This window comes from Marmota marmota, unplaced genomic scaffold (genome assembly GCF_001458135.2).
Source record: "Marmota marmota marmota unplaced genomic scaffold, marMar, whole genome shotgun sequence".
Classification (NCBI taxonomy): domain Eukaryota; kingdom Metazoa; phylum Chordata; class Mammalia; order Rodentia; family Sciuridae; genus Marmota; species Marmota marmota.
In genome coordinates, this window is record NW_026000205.1 from 12,290,835 (window position 1) to 12,299,694 (window position 8,860).

Here is an 8,860-nt window from a genome sequence, read left to right on the forward strand (position 1 = left end):
ACATTATGCTAAGTGAAATAAATCATATACATAAGGACCAATGTATTTGATTCTAATATATGAGGTACCTAAAATAGTCAAATTCATAAATGCAAAAAGTAGAATGTAAAAAAAAAAAAAAAAGTAGAATAGAGGTTCCCGGGGCTGGGGAAAGAGAGATAAATAAGTTATTGTCTGATGTGGTAAGGAATTTCAGTTTGGGATGCTTGAAGAAGTTCTGGATTTAGGTGGTGGTAATGGTTGTAACAACACTATGAATGTACTTAATGACACTGAACTGTATACTTAAAAATGATTGAAATGACAACTTTTATGTTATGTATACTCCACCACCAAAAAAAAAAAAAAATCACGAGATCATAAGATATTACGAAAAATTCACTTTTGGAGGAGTTAAGGCACTAAGTGATTATTCTGAAATTGACTGGGGGTGGGGTATCAGGCAATTATCCTCCCTTTCCTGTTTATACTGTTTTGTACAATATTACCCTGGGGAAAGTTTTTTATAAAAGAAAAAGGGCTGGGGATATAGCAGCACAAGGAGTGGATATAGCATGCACAAGGCCCTGGGTTTGATTCCCAGCACCACAAAAAAAAAAAAAAAGAAAGAAACTAGCTACAGATGAAATGCTAATAAAAACACCATTTTGCAACCCTAATGAAACAGTGATTATCAATCATGGTTAAAATCATTAGATGAAAATTTGGTGAGGAAGTTTATGATGAAGGAATTAGACTTGATGACACTTGAACCCTCTGATTAATTCCAGTATTATTAAAAATAGAGAACTAGACATATAATTACATTATATTATGTAATGCTGTTATGGCATATTATTATGATGATGAAATACAAAGTACTTGGTACCATTCATGAAACACTAAAATATTTAGGTAAAATCTAATCAAGACTCCCTCTCTAGCCAGCAATTTATAGGAAATATGAAAGATAAACTACAAATTAAGTATTTTCCATAGGTCTTTTTAACCTTGCACATAAATAATCAGTTTTAAAAACCAAGGATCTTATAGCCTAGGTGAATTATAGTTTTAATAGTTTTCTCAGAGCAGTTTTACCAGCTTTGTCCTCCAGTTTCATTTTTGTTCCTTTCTCCTAACCTTGCAATGTGTCTGTGCCTATCGGTATGTATGTTAACATGAACTGAACCCAGGGCCCTGGGCAGGCCAGGCAAGTGTTCCACCACTGAGATATCTCTCAAAGCCTTTTAATCTCCTTTTTGCATGTAATTTACACTCACTGGGGTTCCCTGGCACTTAAGAATTAAATCAAACTTCTCACCAAGACCAGCACAGCCCTGCCTTACTCTTCAGCTTCATTTTGTGCCTTCTGATCCCTTGCTCTTAACTGTCCAGCCACATTGCTCAGATTCTAGTTTTTCTAGCACACCAAACTCTTCCATACCTTGCCGATGCCCCTATCTGGGAAGCTCTTACCACCCTCTTACTCTCCTACTCATGATGCTCTTCCTTATTGTCTTTTAGTTCTTGAAAAATTATCACTCCTCAGAGAAGCCAATTTTCTCTTTTTTTTCTCCTTTTGGGGGGGGGGGTATTAGGGATTGAATCGAGGGGCACTTAACCACTGAGCCACATCACCAGCCCTTTAAATTTTTCATTGTGAGACAGGGTCTCACTAAGTTGCTTAGGGCCCCACTAAGTTGCTGAAGCTGGCCTCAAATATCCAATCCTCCTGCCTCAGCCTCCCAACTCACTGGAATTACAAGTGTGCACCAATGTGCTGGGCCAGAGAAACCATCTCTAGTCAACCTGTCTAAACTAGGTTCACCTCATGCCTACAATGCTGTCTTGTCTTAATGAACTAGCAATCATCTTATCACTTCATTTGCTTGTGTATAACTTACCTGCTGGCATATAAGTTCCTAAGGACAGCACTGCCCTGTTGACTGCTGGGTCCCCAAAGTCAATGAGTGTGCTGGAAGATTCTTTGGAAATCTGATATCAGTGAGTCACTGATTGTTTTCTAGTGGCACTGTCCTGAAAATCTAAGAAAATGGCTCCTATGCAAGTCATCTCTCTACCTGGAAGGTGACAATTATCTGTGGCCTTAAGATAAGTGACATGGGGCAAAGGATGTAGTTTAGTGGAAGAGCACGTGTGAGGTCCTGGGTTCTATCCTAGCACCATACACACACAAGAAAAAAAGGAACATGAGGCAAAACAGAAATCATGGTTTCTACTTGCAAGGTTCACAGGTCACAGTATCATGAAACAATCTCCTCTCAAGCCGTGGCTTGATGTAAATGGAAAATGCTAGCTATTTCCCTGCCTATACTTTATTATTCACAAATCTGTTTATGGAATCTTTCACTATACACATACACATACATACACACACACACACACACACACACACACACACACACACACACTTTCCCTTTCATTTCTATAGTCAAAAATATACTTCTATTCCTTGGCAGTCCCAAGATTTGCAATTCAATTTATCTCACCAAAGTTGATGATCAAATATAGATGAACCCTCCAAAGAAGATGTAACAAAAAGCACACAAAAACACATTACCTATAAGAAAATGCAAATCAAACCACAAGATACACTAGGCATGGTGGTGCATGCCTGTAATCCCAGAAACTCAGGAGGCTGAGGCAGAAGGATCTCAAGTCCAAGGCCGGCCTCAATAACCCTGTCTCAAAATTAAAAAAAAAAAAAAAAAAAATTTAAGGGCTAGGAACATAGCTCAGGGATAAAGCTCCTCTAGGTTAAATCCCCAATACTCAAAAATAAAATAAACTACAAGATACCACTTCACAGCCACTAGGATGGCTATAATAACAAGTGCAGACAATAACAAGTATTGACAAGGATGCAGATAAACTTTAATCTTCATGCACTGCTCACTGGATTGCAAAATGGAAAACAAACTAGCAGTTCCTCAAATGTCTAAACACGGAATTACCACACAACCAAGGGATTATACTCCTATGCATATACCCAGAGAAATGAAAAACATGTCTACACGAAACCTGTACATGAATATTCAGAGCATTGTTCATAATACCCTAAAACTGAAAAAAAAATCAACTGTCTTATCAACTGACAAATGAATAAACAAAATGTGATATAACCATAGAGTGGAATTCTACTCATTCTTGAAGAGGAATGAAGAGCCAATGCATCCATTAATATAAAATATCCAGATTAGGCAAATTCAGTGAAACAGAAAATTAATGGCTACCTAAAGCTGTGGGCTGGGAGGGAGAAATAAGAAGTGACTGCTAATAGGCAGAGGGTTTCTTTTTTGGAGTGATGAAAATGTTTTAACGTTAATTTCATTTAGTTGTGGCACAGTTGCAAACAAACTAAAAACCATTGAACTGTATACCAAAAATAAAAACTTACAAAAATATAAAGATGAACCACTCTACAAGCAATTCCCTCTTTAGAGAAAATGAAATCCACAGAAAATGTTCCACTCCTGTCCAACGCACAATAATGTAAACCCAAAATATCTACTCTTGATAATGTGGAGACACTACAGGAAATTCTTTAGACAGATTAGTGAAGTTATTGTCCATGAAGTTCAAAGCCCAACCATTTCCATGTTTTAAGTTGAGACTGACTAAAACCATATTTAGACATGCACTCCAGAAAAATGCTTTGAAGAATTTTATTCTCATCATTCATGAATTTAAAATATCCATCCAGGCAAGAGAAAATGCCTGAAAGATTCAGTCTTTTGTTCCCTTCCTCCTTAGAACTCTTACTCTTTTGGCTCCCTTTATCCATTATCTCATTTGAAAGTGAAGCACCTTTGTCAGAGCAAAAATGAAAAGATGCTAGTTCTAGCTCACCTCCTTACTTCCATTTGAGCCATTCCTCCTTAGTGCAATGGGTCCTCAGAGCTCTGCTGTATCCTCTAAGATCAGAACATTCTCCCTGGGAAGATTCCCCAATCCATCTCTAGCCCAGATTTTTCTCCTAATCTCCAAACACCAAATACTCAACTGCTCAACAGACAGGTTCCCAAATCAAATGTCCAAAACCAACTCACCCAATGTTCCTTTTGTCTCTATGAATGGCATCACCATCCACCTCCTTGAACAAGGCAGAAACCTGGGAGTAAGCCTCCACTCCTCACTCTCCTTCACATCCAATTAATCATTTCTTCTTCCCCTTCCTGCCTTACTAGTGTTCCAGTCCTTCTCTTTCTATCATCACTGCCACTATCAAAGCTCAGATCATATTCATCTCTTATCTGAACACCAAGGTGATTCCTAAGTGGTCTTCCAAATGCCTGCGCTCCTCTGGTTGCTGTGTGATTGTTACAGATCCAATCTGATCACGCCACTCTCCTACATTATACCGGGAATGATGACTGGGCATGGTTGTGTATGCCTGTAGTTCCAGCAACTTGGGAGGCTAAGGCATGAAGATCGTGAGTTTAAGGCCAGCCCCAGTGACTTAGCAGGGCCCTAAACAACTTTGCAACTGTCTCAAAACAAAAAAAATTTTAAAAGCTGGATCTTAAAAAAAAAAAAAGGATGGGGAGGTGGACCATTGGTTAAGCACCCCGGGGTTCAATCCCCAGTGCAAAACAAAAACCTGTAATGGCTCTCCACTGTCCTTCCCAACTTTCTCACACCGTCCTTGTTTTTCCCAACACCACCTGCTTCTGACACATACCATCTTCCCCCTCTCCACTGGTCTACATAGTCCATTCCCTTCATCTGGAAAGCTCTCTTGGCTTACTCTCATGCCTCCTGGATGTCTAACTTACATGTCACTTCCTCTTGGAAGCCACTCTGTGCTAGGGACCCATCTGTGTGCTACCATAGCATCCTGTTTTTAGCCCTGTGCTGGCATTAACTTTGACGTTCTGTAACATACTGTGTCACAACCGACAGTTTCCTCAGTGTTTCCCTGCCATCTCCAAGCCCCAGCTCACTGAGCTCATTCAAGATATTCAAGAGTGCTAAGCACAGTGTAAACATTCAACAAATACTAGCTGAATGATTAGTTCATCCACAGTATTTACTTAATAGTTATTTCTGCACCACATTCAGTCAGCCTTACCACCCACAAAGGCACCAGTTTAAGTGCTAAAAACTAAGTTCTGCTAAAAGAATAATAAGGGAAAAAAAAGTTACTGATCATGCCACATTCAGGTACTCCTAAATAAACAAAATGGACCTTCCTTAAGTGTCTACAATGTATCAAGTATTACACTTGGAGTTTTAGAGATAACTAAAACCCTACAATAAAAACAGCTGACGTTAACTAAATGTATATTAAGTGCCAGGTACTGAGCAATGCACTTAAATGTGTTCGAATTTAATTCTCACAACAATCTTGTGAAGTGGGGGAAATATCTAAAGAGGTTAAAGGAATTCATCAAAGACTATCACTAGGTTAACGAAGTAGTCACCAATAGAGCTAGGTTTGGATCCTGGTAGTCTGCCACCGGAGGCTGAGTTCTCCATCATTACACTATTCCACCTCTGTCAAATACATGTTTTTAGACCATGGTGTTCAGTTTATTATAATTAGAAGATGATGTAAAGCTATAGGCTTCTTGGAATTGACAGGAAGTTAAGTTGGAACAATGAAAAGTGACCTCTCTTTAAGGAGAGGTCTATATAATATAATAGATAATTCTATATCTATTACTAATGATTCCCAAATTCAACACTCCAGTCAGTGGGACACCTTCCTGAGACTAGACCCATGAGACATCTCAGCCCTTCAAAATTCTGCCTTGCCACCCTTCCATTTCCTGCTCCTCCTATTGTACTTACTGCCTTGTATGGTTAAGGGCACTACAACTCTAAGCCTAAACTTTAGGTGTTATCCCAGAAGGTCCCTGTCTTGTTCCCTCCCCTTTCTACCCAGTACTTTCAGTGCTGCCAATCTCACTCACCAGTGCCTGCTCTGCAGCAACTGCTTCATAAATGTTTGTTACTGTTACTATTCCATCCTAAATGCCTCTGGATTCTTCTTTACATCTATATTGTTCAGTTTCTAAGGAACTAGTTTTCCAGAGCAAGGAATATGAAGGCACAGAAGCTGAAGAGAACTTTTTGTTTCGTTTTGTTTTTGGTGGGTGCTAGAGATGGATTCCAAGGTCTTAGGCATGTCTGTCAGCCAAATGCTCTATCACTGAGCTACAATCCACACCTAAAGCACAGAAGCATAGAGAAATGTCTTCTATAGAGAGAGCCAGGCTGACAACCACACAAGCCATAGATTTTTCCATGAAAGCAAACAGGAGGTACACCTGAACACTGGCTAGTAGAGAATAGCAAAATCCAAAGAGCAAACTAAAGATTATGAGAATGTCACATACTGAAATAGAAACTAACAAATGGCTCCAATTTCAAGGAACCAAACATTCTACTTTATTCCATTTTACAAAATTAATAATTCAGCATTTAATACTGAGTGGCTCTCAAAAAGTAGGGAAAAGGGGCTGGAGCTGGAGCTCAATGGCAGAGCACTTGCCTAGCATGTGTGAGGCACTGGGTTTAATACTTAGCACCACATAAAAACAAATAAATAAAATAAAAGCATTCTGTCCATCTACAACTACAAAAAAAATTAAAAAAAAAAAAAAAAGTGGAGAAAAGGATGATTCTGCTTTCTTGTCCCCTGAGCAATTGGCAATGTCTGGAGACATTAGTTGTCACAACTGGGGAAATGCTAGTGGCATCTAGTGGGTAGAGGCCATAAATGCTGCTAAACATCCTAAAAAGCAACCCCCACAGAATTATCCACCCCAAAATGTCAAAAGTGCTACTATTGAGAAATCTTGATAAATGTTCTGAGCACCCTTCTTTTCAAGTTACTTAGTGTATAAAAAGTTTCTTCTTTCTGGGAAGATAATACAAACTTCTCCCATAAACTAAGAAGAGTTCGTAAGATAGTTACGGGGTATCCTTGGAAAAGAAATGGGTAAATGCTAACTAAATAGTTTAGAAAATAAATGCTATGAATTCAGAGGAAGGCCCCCCCTTCCCACAGGCTAAGGCCCTTATATAGACCTCAGAGCAGAAGGGGTGCCTCAGTCAACTTCAAGCCAAAAAGTACCCAATATCCACCTTCCCAGCCTTACCTGTAGCAGATCTTGTCCCTTCAAGCTACCCTCTGCTCCTGCCAAAGTGTTCACTGTTTACCCATGACAGGAACTGAGCCACAGGGACACAACATCCCACCATACTATTACTACTAAACAAATGCACTCACGTACTTCACAAAAATTCTGTCCTTCAGCTAAGCAGCAATAGCCCCCCATCCAGGACTGAGAAGGCCATGACATCATCTCAACCCAATCACTAAATGTTCCTATAACTCCTAGAGGAAGAAGGTAATAAAAAGACAAAGGTACAAAATGTTGTACATGGTTCAGACCCTAAGCCCTTGTCCTCCACCACCTAAAATCAGTGCTCAGCAGTAGCCAGCCAGGAGCCGCCTCATTTCCTGTGCAACTACAGTAAAAATAGGAAGTGGGGGAGGAAGTTCACAAAGCAGAAACAAAAGTAATCACCGCCTAGCTTCCTGAACACAAATCACTGAGCAGGGAGGGTATCATTAAAACATCAAAATGGAAAGGCAGGAATGGAGAGAGCCAAGGCCAGAGGAAAGGAAGTGACACTTCTGGGTCCACCAAGCCACAGACTATTTCTGTGACAGGGAAACAGCTCCAAAAGAAAAACTGGACACTAACCTACAGAATGGCTTCCTAGGAATTAATACTAAAACATTTTAAATTTAAAACTCATGCAAAAACTCCCAAAATATTTGTCCTATCAATGTAAAAAATGTCAAATGAAAACATTTTAGGGAGGCCAAGATTAATCTTTTTTTTTCCCCCCTAGTCAAGAAGTGGCTATTAAAACTGCTGTCAAGGGGCTGTGGCTCAGTGGTAGAACACTTGCCTAGCATGTGTGAGGCACTGGGTTGGAGCCTCAGTACCACATATAAATAAAGAAAAGCATTGTTGGGCTGGAAATATAGCTTAGTTGGTGGGCCCTGGGTTCAATTCCCAGCACCACAAAACAAAACAAAACAAAACAAAACAAACAACAAAAACTGTTGTCAAAACAAAGAGTTACAGAGCTGGAGTTGTGGCTCAGCAGTAGAGTGCTCGACTAGCATATGCAAAGGCCTGGGTTCGATCCTCAGCACCACATAAAAATAAATAAAATAAAGGTATTTTCCACCTACAACTAAAAAATAAATAATAAAAAAAAAAACCCAAAGAGTTACAAATTGACTACATAACAAAATGTGAAGTCCATGTATCCTATATTGAGTTATAAAACCTCAAGGAGATAGAAAAAAAAATCTACTAAATAAAAATCCTAATCAAGGCCAGAACCTGTCATAGTTAAAATGAAGATTCTGGCTGGGATGCAGCTCAGTGATAGAGCACTTGCCTATTTTACATGAGGCCCTGGGTTCATTCCCTAACACCAGAAAATAAAAATGCTTCTACACTGCTGACGTGAGACAGTGCTGTTGAGTTCAGCCTCTATGTCCTAGGCACCAGAATATAGCAATAAACAAGACAGACTGCTCACAAGGAGCAATAAGTCTAACCATGGAACAAAATACATACACACAGTGACACTTGACTGCCTCTGTGGTAACATTTGCTCTTATAACAATTTATTACCACAAAATATGGCATTCCTCTACAAAATCAAAGCAAGTTATCATTAGTGGTTCTAAGGAGCTTTCATATTTGGTAATTTACAAACAGCTGATCATTTCATTTAAGCAGAAGAAAAACTTCTAACCAGAAAGTCAACAGAGTTGAAATTCACTTTCAAAATAACACGGGTTTAAAAAAAAAAAAAAAAAAAA

The 8,860-nt window shown here is 39.2% G+C and overlaps 1 protein-coding gene across 4 annotated transcripts in view; it reads right to left on the reverse strand.

Annotated features, from left to right (window-relative positions):
- Garre1 (granule associated Rac and RHOG effector 1) overlaps positions 1–8,860 on the reverse strand; it is an 89,546-nt gene that overhangs the window by 69,540 nt on the left and 11,146 nt on the right. The window contains exon 1 of one of the 4 annotated variants that reach the window (XM_048790961.1): positions 7,242–7,768. The exons of 2 other annotated variants lie outside the window; for them this stretch is intronic. The gene's annotated coding sequence lies outside the window, so the exon portion shown is untranslated. One more of the 4 variants, XM_048790959.1, reaches the window with a different exon arrangement.